Raw genomic sequence first — 11872 nt, forward strand, 5'->3', positions numbered from 1 at the left:
AATAGTGCCTATCCTCCTAATTTGTTGTGAGAAAAGAGTGTTTGTACAACAGAGTATTTAGCACTCAATTATAATCAAAATTAAGTAAAGCGAGAATTGAGAGAAGTATATCAAAGGACTAAAAGAAAAGATGAGGCCAGGAGCTAGTTAAGGATGAATGATGGAGTAGAAGAGGAAAAAGACGAGGTCGTGGTGAGAAGAGGAAATTTCAAACTTTGAAATCTTGCAGGCAATGGAGTTTTGACTGATGTTTGACTAAGTCTGCCTTAGTTTGACTAAGTTCAAACCAGGTAATTAAGTAATTTTTTTTAATGGAGGCCACTGGAACTGAAGCATCTGAGAATCTGGAAAGGGAGTATAAAGATTCCCAAGGGAGGTGCTTCAGGACTGGTAATAGAAAGAGACAGTGATGCAGTAAATCATTAAGAATGGTAGGAAAATCTCTATATGTTGTTTATAGGTGGCTGAGACAAGGAATGAGAAAAAAATCATGTAAAGGAAACTCAAAACAAGAAATTATTATGGGAGAGCAAAGAATATATAAATTGTCTTTCTGGAAATAGAACATAAGAAAAGTATTGTCAAGAATTTTGAAGGGTTCTGAGATTTAACCCTACTTGCAAGCAGCAAATTAGCTGCCACACACAGCTTCATGGGTACTGGCAGAAGAAACAAGATTCCTTTATATCTATACATATAGATATATATAGATACAGATATCTAAAGATATATAGATAGTTTTATAGCAATAGTAGTAGCCAGAGTATTATCATTTTCTTGTGTCATTTCAGGACATGCAATTCCCTCATGGGGATGACAAGGGAAACACCTGCACACTCAGCAGGTTGGAAATGCAGAAGAGGAACCCTGAGCTTTGGGAACCCAAACCTTTTGTGATGAGCCTGCCCTTTGTTCTGAAGGGAGACACTATCTTATCTTCCAAGGCTGTTTGCTATACAAATATCCTTGAAAAGATAGTCTAGACAAAGGCAGCCAGTGCCTCTACTCACAGGATATGCAGAAACGCAAGAGACTGTGGAAAACTGTCTCCTAGTAAGTATTTTCTACTGGAAAGGAAATGTTATCAGACAAAAAAACAGCTTTCAATTAATGCAAGGAGATAAAAATAGAGTCACCATATTTATTCAAGTTTAACCTCTTTTCATGACAATTCCTTCTCCTAGGGATTTTTTTTCTTTAAACTAGTATGTTAGAGCTTGGGGCTTCTTACAGACTTCTACCTCCTTGGTTCCCACACTCATTCTCACCTACAAGACTCAGTGTTTCACAGGCTCCCTGTTTATTTATTCAGTGACTAAAATCATAAAGCATGCTGCTTCTAATTGTAGAAAAGTTATTTGCTACTTACAGAATTCTGACATTGATATATCACTCCCTTCTACTATTTGTTCATTTGTGTATTAATCACCCCCAGCTCTTAGGCTCTCATAAGAAACACATTTCTTAAAAACTTCCAAAACCGACATGAAAATTGTGTTTATCTGAGAGTTAATACAAAAGACTAGAACTGAGTTGTATATGCTTCTTCATGAAGTGAAAGACTAGGGATGGTGGAAATTCAGAAAAAGAAAGCATTATTATACATTTGAAAAATCACATACTAAAGCAACCTACCAGCATCTTCTTTGATCATATAAAATATTTAAAATGATTCCACAGCAACTGAACTTACCTGTAAATAATTTTTACCCATGTGATACCATGAGTTTTGAGCTTTGCAAAACACAGCATTTTTCACTGCATAATACCAGAAAATCCCTGAGAAAGTGAAGGTTTGGTCACAAATCCCTATATAATCTGATTTGTGAAAAACATCTAGGTTTTTATGATCATCTGCTGCTAAGCACTGAATGGGTCCAATGTCTAAAAGATTGACAGTGTTTTACTTTTCATTTGGAACAATACTGTCAGCTCCTGTTATATTTCTTACCCTTCCAGAAAGAGGCTAAGAACAAAAATTAAACTTTATTATTTCCTTTAGGCAAGGGCAGTTTCCTTTTTATACAGGCAATAATAATAGCAAATGTTCCCATAGCCTGACATAGTATGCCAGGTGTCAGAGAAAAACCAGACCCTGACAGTAGTTTAAACAATAAAAACAGATTGTTATTCAGGACTACTGCAATAGGAGAAAAAATATCTCAATATAGAACTGGGCTCAATTCTGAATGCAACAAGTTAAAAACTGGAATTTATAGCCTAGGAGAAGAGTAGAGGGGTCTGTGGATGAAAAACTATCTCAGAGGGTAGCATAATTCTTGCTACACCAACCTAACAGGATTCTTGCTGAAGGCAGGTAAGGGTGATCAGACATCACCAGGGAGATGGTGGGTGATGAGGAATTTGATCACATGTCAAGAATGATCAGATATCAAGAGTGGAGTATTCTGGCTAAACTGACTTGACAGGATTCTTGCTAAAACTAGACTTTACAAGGATGGAGACAGAAGTCCGAAGGGTCAGGTTTAGTTGAGCAGAGGGCTCAAAAGAGCATGACTATAAAGTTTGGTCAAGGAGAGAATCTTTGTCACAGTCGCTCATTTCACCCTCACAATAATACCTTAAGGCATATGCTGTTAATTTCCCATTTTAAAGATGTGGACACTGAGGCACAGAGAGGTTAACGACTTGCCCAAGGTCCCATGCCTGGTAGGATGTAAAACCAGGGTTTTTTTTTAATTGAAATATAGTTGAACTACAATATTATATTAGTTTCAGGTGTACAACATAGTGATTCGATATTTTTATAGATTACGCACCATACAAAGCTATTACAAAATGATGGACTATATTCCCTGTGCTGTACATTACACCCATGTGACTTTTTTATTTTATAACTGGTCATCTGTATCTCTTAACCCCTTCACCTATTTCGCCCATCCCACCCACCCCCTCCCCTCTAGCAACCACTAGCTTGTTCTCTGTATCTGTGAGTCTGTTTATGCTTTTAAAGCCAGGATTTGAATCCTGGCAGTCTGGTTTTAGACTTTGTGTGCCTTGCAAGGACGGTACTACTAATAGCGACATTTATTGAGCAATGACCATGTTCCAGTCACGGGGCTAATTGATCTGCATGCTTTATCTCACAGAAGTCTGAAAACAACTCTGTAAATTTGGTTTTACTATTATTCCCATATTACATATGACAAAACTGAGGCTTCAGGAGGTCAACGTAAGTCATATAGCAAGTAGCAGTGGTCATATAACTATTAGGAGCAAAGGTGGGATTTAAACCCAAGGGTTTTTTTCTTTTTTTTCACTCCAGAGCCCATATTCCGAGCTTCCTCTTTCTGATCTTTTTTTTTTCAGTTATTAAATATGTATAGAGCTTCTACTAGGCACTGTGCAAGCAGTAGGGCTATAAGAGCAGGAAAGACCAACCCTGCCTTCCCAGAGTTTAGTCTATGGAAAAGATATGCAACCTTTGGCAATTGCAACCTAGAAGAATAGATGCTGAATAGGACTAGTTACAGGTGCTGTGAGGGTAAAGAGGAGGCACCTAACCCTGGTTTGAGGGACTAGAGAAGGCACCTCAGAAGTCACAGAAGGCATGGAGAGCAAGCAACATCTAAGCACAGGTCTGTCTCACCAAAAAAAAAAAAGTGGAATGGGCAGGGGTTGGCCAGGTGGCCAAATTGAGGGAAATGTGTTCCAAGCTGAGGAAAGAGCTTATGCAAAGACTTCAAGGTCACTATGAACAGAGCACAGGGTGAAAAGGAACACACTGTGATGTGCTGGAGAGGTAAGAAGGGATAGGATCATGAAGGGTCTTGTTGGCCGCTGATGAAATTCACACTTAATTCTAAGAGCAGCAGGAAACCAATGAAGAGTTCAAGCAGGAAAATAACATGGTTCAATTTGCATACTGGGATGACCTCTCAGACTGCATCATGAGGACTAGTTATCTGGAAGGAGAGCTAGACTGATAGAAGGAAGGCCAATTATGAGATGGTCAGGAATACAGACAAGTGGGCAAGTGGAAGTTACAAAAGTGAGACATAAGTGGTTTTGAAAGTGATTTCCCAAAGTAATTCAAAATTTCTAGGACTTGGGACTTCCCTGGTAATGCAGTGGTTAAAAGGGGACATGGACATGCCAATGCAGGGGACATGGGTTCGAGCCCTGGTCAGGGAAGTTCCCACATGCTGTGAAGCAACTAAGCCCATGAGCCACAACTACTGAGACCGCCCACCACAACTACTGAAAGCCCGCACACCTAGAGCCCGTGCTCCGCAACATAGAGAAGCCACTGTGATGAGAAGCCTGCACGCCACAACGAAGAGTATCCCCCGCTCGCCACAACTAGAGAAAAGCCCACACACAGCAAAGAAGACCCAATGCAGCCAAAAATTTTAAAAAATTTATTAAAAAAAAAAATTTCCAGGACTTGGTAATTGGTAGGGCTGTCAGAGGAGGAATCAGATGACAAGCAGATATGCAGCTTGGAAATCTATTCAAAAAGGAAGGCAATATAAAAGAAACAGCAGGCTTAAGAGGGAAAATAATTATTTCTGTTTGAGAAATGCTGAGCTGTATGTGCTCATGAGACACCCAGATGGACAAGTTGCTTGCGTGGATGGTAAGACTGGAGCTCAGGAAGTTCTGGAGATAAAGATGTGGGAACCATCCTCATGCAAATAATGGTTAAAGCATTAGGGCTTATGAGATCACCCAGAGAAAGTGTGCAGAGGAGGGAGGAAAGTAAGAATGGGAGACCAGTCTTTAAAGGTTAAAAGAGAAGATTTCCAAGAGACTGAGAAAGACTGGCCTGAAGGATGGGAGGAAAGCCAGATGTGGGCATCACAGGGATCAGGAGAAAAGACTTCAAGGAGGAGTGACCACCATATCCAATGCTGAAAGGACAAGTAAAAGAGGACTAAAATTATGTCCAGTGGGTTCACCAAAAGAATAGATTTTTGTAGCTTACAAGAAGCTGCTAGAAGACAACTACACTCCTGTCTTTTATAGAGCTTTGAAGAATTTATGCTAATCTCCTGAGTTTGGGGGAGAGTGCATGAGTGAAGGCCTCAGGGAGCAACAAGAGCAGGGAGTGAGAGTATTCAGATTAAAAAAGAGTTTGGGGCTTCCCTGGTGGTGCAGTGGTTGAGAGCCCGCCTGCCGATGCAGGGGACACGGGTTCATGCCCCGGTCCGGGAAGATCCCACATGCCGCGAAGCGGCTGGGCCCGTGAGCCATGGCCACTGAGACTGCGCGTCTGGAGCCCATGCTCCGCAATGGGAGAGGCCACAACAGTGAGAGGCCCGCGTACCGCAAAGAAAAAAAAAAAGAGTTTGGAGGTGGTCCAGCGGTCCCTGGTCAAGGAACCAAGATCCCACACGTCTTGCAGTGCAGCCAAAGAATCATGAGACAGCTTGCTTCCTCTACTCTGCTCTTCACATGTGTGAGGATACAACCATGGTCGGCCACCTGCAAACCAGAAGGCGGCTCTCGCCAGCACCCAACCATGGTGCCTTCCTGATTTCAGACTTCCAGCCTCCAGAACTATATGGGAAAGCAGAATCACCAAAAGGAGTGATGACCAGCGATCTCATGAGAAGTCTGGATTTTAGTTCTCATGCCTCAGGACATCCAGTTGGGAACTCCACACCAGCTACTGGGATCATACTTTCATACCCCTGCTTGCCTGAACTACTAGAGCCAGTCCTAGCTAACCACGAATGGCTACCCAGAGGAAACACCTGGTGAAACATTTCAATCCTTACATCAATCCTTACATTTCAATCTTTACCTGCTATATCTGTATCTGATCAAGCCAGCTACAGTGACAGAATGCCTCCATACCTTCTGTAAGACTTGTATTGTCCAGCACTTTGAAGACAGCAATGATATGTCCAAGGTGTGGCAAACAGGTTCATGAGACAAACCCGTTAGAAACGGTGAAGTTGGATAACACATTAGAGGAAATTATATTTAAGTTTGTCCCTGGACTACGAGAATAACAACTTGAGTGGGAGTCTGAATTTTGGAAGAAAAACAAGCTTCAAGAAAATGGACAAGATGATACTTCAAAAGTTGACAAGCCTAAAGTAGATGAAGGTGATGAAAATCAAGATGATAAAGACTATCACAGAAGAGACCCATAGATTGCTATATGTCTAGATTGTTTATGAAATAATGGACAATCAGGGGACAATGTAGTAAAGGGTTTAATGAAGAAATTCATTTGGTGCTCTACACATATAACTATGGGAACTATTAAAAAATTTCTAAGTTTAAAACTAAAACTTCCAAGTTTTTATGAGTTGAATGTGCTGTGCAATGGTGAAATTATGGGGAAGGACCATACTATGGAGTTCATCTACATGACAAGATGGAGACTAAGAGGCAAAAACTTTCGGTGTCTGAACTGCTCAGCTTCACAAGTCTGCTCTCAGGATAGCCCTTCGTATCAGTCATACCCCCATACCCCATGGTATTGCAGTATCGACCAAGAATTGATTTTGGTTAGACCACGAGGCCTAGATCCCACTGAATGAATCCTGCACTATGTGTTTACTCATCGACAGACTGCACAGTGAATGGAGTGTGGACTGGAGGGACACAACCAGATTTTCAGCATGTGAATAAGGCCGTTGTCTGTCTCTAGATTGTCAGTTGCATTTATGTTGTTTCTATTAAGAGCAAACCAAGTGCCATTCTGCTACTGAACCATCTGCATAAGGTATCTGTGCTGTCTCACAGTGTACAAGTTATGGTTGAAATCAGTTAGGTGTGCAGCCACGATTCAGCCTTCTGAATATTTTGCTTGCCTGTTCCAAGACTGCTCTAATGTTTGATTACACTAGTAATATGGCTCAATCTTTGTGGTGTTGCTGTTTTCACATACTTACTATTTGATTAATTCTTGTTTAAACAGACTACTGTACAAGGAACTAATAATTATTATATCTTGAAATTATTTTGTATGGGAAATATATTTAGAAAAGTGGTTCTTGAGCCACTGTCCTGTTTTAAAAAAAAAGAGTTTGGAGGTCAAAGCAAGGACACAAGCACTGCCTGGAAGCAAGCTTGTGTAGAGACTAATACTGTACGGTTGTCTAGATTGGGTTTACCTCTTTGCCTCATCAATAAAGCAGGTTGTTGTGAGGTTTAAAACAGCTAATTGGTGTAATGGGTTTAAACAATGCTTGGTACACAGTAAGCATACTATGTTAGTACCCCTTAATATCTCTTTACTTTCTGGGGGTCTCTGTAAACCTTCAGAATTCTGATGAAATCTTTGAGAAGGTGAGTCCCTAGTACCAACTGAGATTGGATTCTCTCCAGTCTGGCAAAAAAAAAATTCAGAAGTGTTTATAGGTAGACTTATTTTGATCCAAAAGAAAAAGGGGGAAAGGGTAGAGAGGACTGGCTATGTCACTACAGGAAGCAGTGAAGTCTGTGAAAATAGACCAGGCCTTGGAAACTACCTGTGGCCCACAACCTAGTTTATAAATAAAACAGCCACACCCATACTATTACGTAGTGTCTATGGCTGATTTCATGCTACAATAGCAGGGTTGAGCAGTTGCAACAGAGATGGTATGTCCTGCAAAGCCTGAAGTATTTAGTATCTGGCCCTTTACAGAAAAAGTTGCCAACACTTGGTATAGTCAATACTTTCAAAATATTATGAAAGCACTATAGAGAAAAAAGTTAAAGCACTTGGTAATTTAACTTATTGTAAATTCTATATAAATTAGTTGTATGATTTGGCTGCTCAAAAGTGAAATTAAACCATAGCTGGATTGCTACAAATATAGGATCCAGAATGATGGAGGAGATAGCTGACCAAGCTGGAAATATTATGCTGAGCTAGAAGCAGTACTATTGCAATCTAGAGCAGCACCATCCAAAAGAACTTTCTGCAAAGATGAAAATGTTCTTAAATCCGCACTGTCCAATACAGTAACTGCCAGCCACCTGTGGACATTGTTTGAATAAGGAACTGAATTTTAACTGTATTTAATTTTAACTAATTTAAATATAATCACATGTGACTAGTGGCTACCATATTGGATAGTGCAGATATAAAGTGTTCAGCATCACAGAAGTACTTGTGTAATAAAAAGAAAACAATTTAATTCAATAGACCTTTTCAGTCCTTTCTTCTGGGGATACAAAAGCAAGATTCAATTAAAATATAGCAGGTATATAGATGCCCACAAAACTAAAATACATGAATATAAATGCCATTATGATAGATAAAAATTGAGTACCCAGTATGTGCCAGGATTTAGGCAAAATTCTGAACATTTATTATTTTATTTAACCCTTCAAGAAATCAGTGAAATAAATAATTATCATCCTAAATTTCATATTTTAACAAAACACTGAGCACTAAAAAAGACAAAATATGCAAGACCACAAGTGATAATTGAGTTTCAAACCCAAATCTGCCTGACTCTCACACCAAAGGTTCTTTCTACATAACAAAGAATGAATTATATATCGTAGGAATACAAATAAGGGAGAAATGTATTCTGCTTTTATTTTATTTTATTTTTTATTTTTATTTTTTTTGCAGTACGCGGGCCTCACTGTTGTGGCCTCTCCTGTTGCAGAGCACAGGCTCAGCGGCCATGGCTCACAGGCCCAACCGCTCTGCGGCATGTGGGATCTTCCCGGACCGGGGCACGAACCCACGTCCCCTGCATCGGCAGGCGGACTCTCAACCACTGCGCCACCAGGGAAGCCCTATTCTGCTTTCAGAGAGTCAGACTTCTGGGATAGGGAGAGCCAAAGATAGCTAGGGAGGATAAGTGAAATATAAGCTGAATCTTGAAAGAGAAGGAGTTCTCCATAAAGATAAAAGGAAAAGACTGTTCAAGGCAATGGGGAACAGCATGAGGAAAAGACACAGAGCTGTTGAAGGGCCCAAGAGTTGTGGGTGGAGCATGGGATCATGACCTTCAGTAGATTACTTTTTGTGTTCCTTCTATATGCTACATATTGCTATACTATATACACACATTATCCTAAGCATTGTGGAAGGTAAGATAAAACAAATGATCAAGGGGCTTCCCTGGTGGCGCAGTGGTTGAGAGTCCGCCTGCCGAGAATAGCAGAATAGTACTAGAAGAATAGAATAGTACTGCCTGCTAGAATAGTACAAGGAGAGGCAGTGAAAAGATAGTAACCATAGAGGTTGTCCAGAGACACTGCTCTAGATTCAAAGATGATATTCTGGGATTCTAGCATAGAGCTGGCATCAACATTCCACTAATTTTTCTTGTAGCTCAACTGCAATCACTTTTCTGATCAGTTCTTCAAATTGAATTGGATATTCTGTATATTTATTTGCAATAATTTAGAAGTATAATTAGTTATTCAGGAAAGAAATTCATTCTATTCTCCAAATTTTTTATCCTGGTGAATCTCATTCTGATACTAAAAAAGAGTTGCTCTAACTTAAATGATGCTGTCTTTGATGCCACAGATTCTGTACTTTAGAAAGCAGCACCCAGGATCTCTGGACTTCAAACCCAAGATATTGGCCTTTTTAGAACAATCTCAGACCCCCTAAACAAAATGTCGAATATAATATGCATTCTGAAGTAATTTCAAGTACTTTATAATTCAGACTTTTCACTAGTCCATAATTTCAGCCTTCTCTCATGTTCCCACACTCCCTTTGCTGATTTATTTGCCTGTCTCTAAGATCCATTCAGCGCCCTTCCTGTGCCCTGCATGGAGGCTGATCCATGCAATAGTACTTCCCAGGCTCCCTTGACAAGGTTCTTGTTAGGTTTGGCCTGGGAGGCACTGGTGGGAAAATGCAAAAAACTTTCTCTCTCTCTCTCTCTCCTCCTTCTTTTCTTCTCTCCCTCCTTTTCCCCCTCTCTGACTTGGATCGTATTTCCAGCAGCAACTTGTCTTCCGTGGTCCTAGATCCTGCCAGTCTGCCTTACCATGGTTACTGCTCCCACCAGGTTGCCTGGCCCCTGCAGTCCTGTACCCACTACCTTCTCCCTTTGTCCCTCCAGCAGTGGGGTGACCAGGATACAGCTCCTGTTTTTGCTAATCTCTGGCTTGACTCTCTGTCCCCTCCACTGTGTGTGTGTTTGGGGAGCACAGGGGTAAAATATACAGAACATAATGTCCGCTTTATTCTTTAACTTTTCCAATAACTTCATATCTGAAAACTAGTTTCCTATACTAAATTCTGTTAAACTACCTCTGTGTTTCTATTTTCCTGGCTGGATATCACCCCATTCTCTAATTTAACAGAGGTTTTGTATAATTCTAAAGTGTGGGTTTAAATATTGAGTAGAAATCACCAAAAGAAGCTGTATTAACTTAAAGAAAACCTGTTTTTTCACTTGGTCTACATCTTAAGTGATGGCTTTTGTAGCCTCCTCTCTTTCTACAAATCTAGTTTAAAGTACCTCTCCACAACACAAAAGTAGCCATTGCATCATCTTATACTTGAATACTTATTACACCTTGAAGTATCAGAGATTTCATTTTGGATTCTCCTATTAGACTTTAAATCCAATTGAATTAATATGAATCCTTCAATAACAAAATCTATTTGGAAAATCCCTTTATCTCTTTTATTTTCCATTCTTATTTTTTTCCTGCCTATTGCCTTTTTCCCCTTTCCTCCATGGAAATAAAAGACATGATCAGAGCAACGTTTAAACAGCCCACCAACATGACCTCTATCTTCCTTCATGTTATAAGAAGGAGATGTTGCCGTGGCAACTCTGGAAGAAACGTTCTTGACTTTCTGGACTGCAATCTCCAAAAAGAACTGTCTTTCAGATCTTAATCTATCCTCAGGTGAGAGACCTAATATTGTTTTGTTTTGTTTTTTCTGATATTGTTTTACACAGGATTTCTTTCTTTAATGTGAGATCCATATTTGAAGGACAATTATGGATTGTCCCCGGCCCAGAGATGTTTGTCAGGTGGGCACTGTTTACTTGCAGACCATTTTGTGCTCAGTTGCTTCTCATTCTGCTAAATGCCAGGACCATTCTACTGCCTTAGAATCATGAATTTTGACAATTATCAATTACCGAGCCTTTATTATGTAAAATGTTGCGAAAGAGTGGCCAGTCTAAAGCTCTCTCTCTAAATGGATAGTATTCTCTTATCATTTCCTTTTCTCTGACCACTGTGGTCTTTTCTGCTTTCTTTTTTCCACTTTATATATTCTTAATACTAGACTCCTGTCTCTGTGAACTGTCTGACCTGAATTGAAGAATAGTCCATTGGCCCCTGTGTCAAGCATGTCTGTATGCATCAGGGGAAACAGCTGAAGTGAAAAGTCACCAACTTTGGGAGTGGAGAAATCGAGAAGCGGGGACAATCCATGTCATGGCAGACAAATTACAGTAACTTCTATGTTGGATGTACCTCGCCCTCCCTACCAGACTGCTACTAGTTCAGGAGCTAGAAAGAAATAAGGAGAAAATGACAGACTCTTTCTTAAGGAAACACTGTTTTTGTGTTGGCCTCCTTAGCAAGTTGTAAATCCTAGGCTACATGGTACCCTCACTTTCCATCATCTGCCTGGCTCCAGCCCTCTCCTCTTTCTTCCTTTAGCTCTAAACTGAGAGCTAAGAGATGTACCAGCACTGTTCTCAATCCTTTGCATACATTTTTCTTCTCTCATCTTCACAAATCCTGGCCATATTACTTGATGAGGACAAGTAACTTGTCCAAGGTCTCTTAAGTAGAAAGCTACAGAGGCAGAATCTGAACCCCAGATGGTCTCATCCAAAGATTCTTTCATATACAACACATTGTATCCCCAAAGGAGAAAATCGGAAACACAATATGAAAAGAGTCTGTTTGATTGTCTAATTTCCCACTGGCTTATAAGCAATGTGAGTGAAGAGGT

At 40.2% G+C, this 11872-nt stretch overlaps 1 pseudogene; it reads left to right on the plus strand.

Annotated features, from left to right (window-relative positions):
• The first annotated feature begins 5699 nt into the window (after positions 1-5699).
• LOC132428169 (polycomb group RING finger protein 5 pseudogene) lies at positions 5700-6490 on the plus strand (annotated as a pseudogene).
• Positions 6491-11872: the final 5382 nt, after the last annotated feature.

The sequence above is a fragment of the Delphinus delphis genome, chromosome 7 (genome assembly GCF_949987515.2).
Source record: "Delphinus delphis chromosome 7, mDelDel1.2, whole genome shotgun sequence".
Taxonomy (NCBI): Eukaryota; Metazoa; Chordata; class Mammalia; order Artiodactyla; family Delphinidae; genus Delphinus; species Delphinus delphis.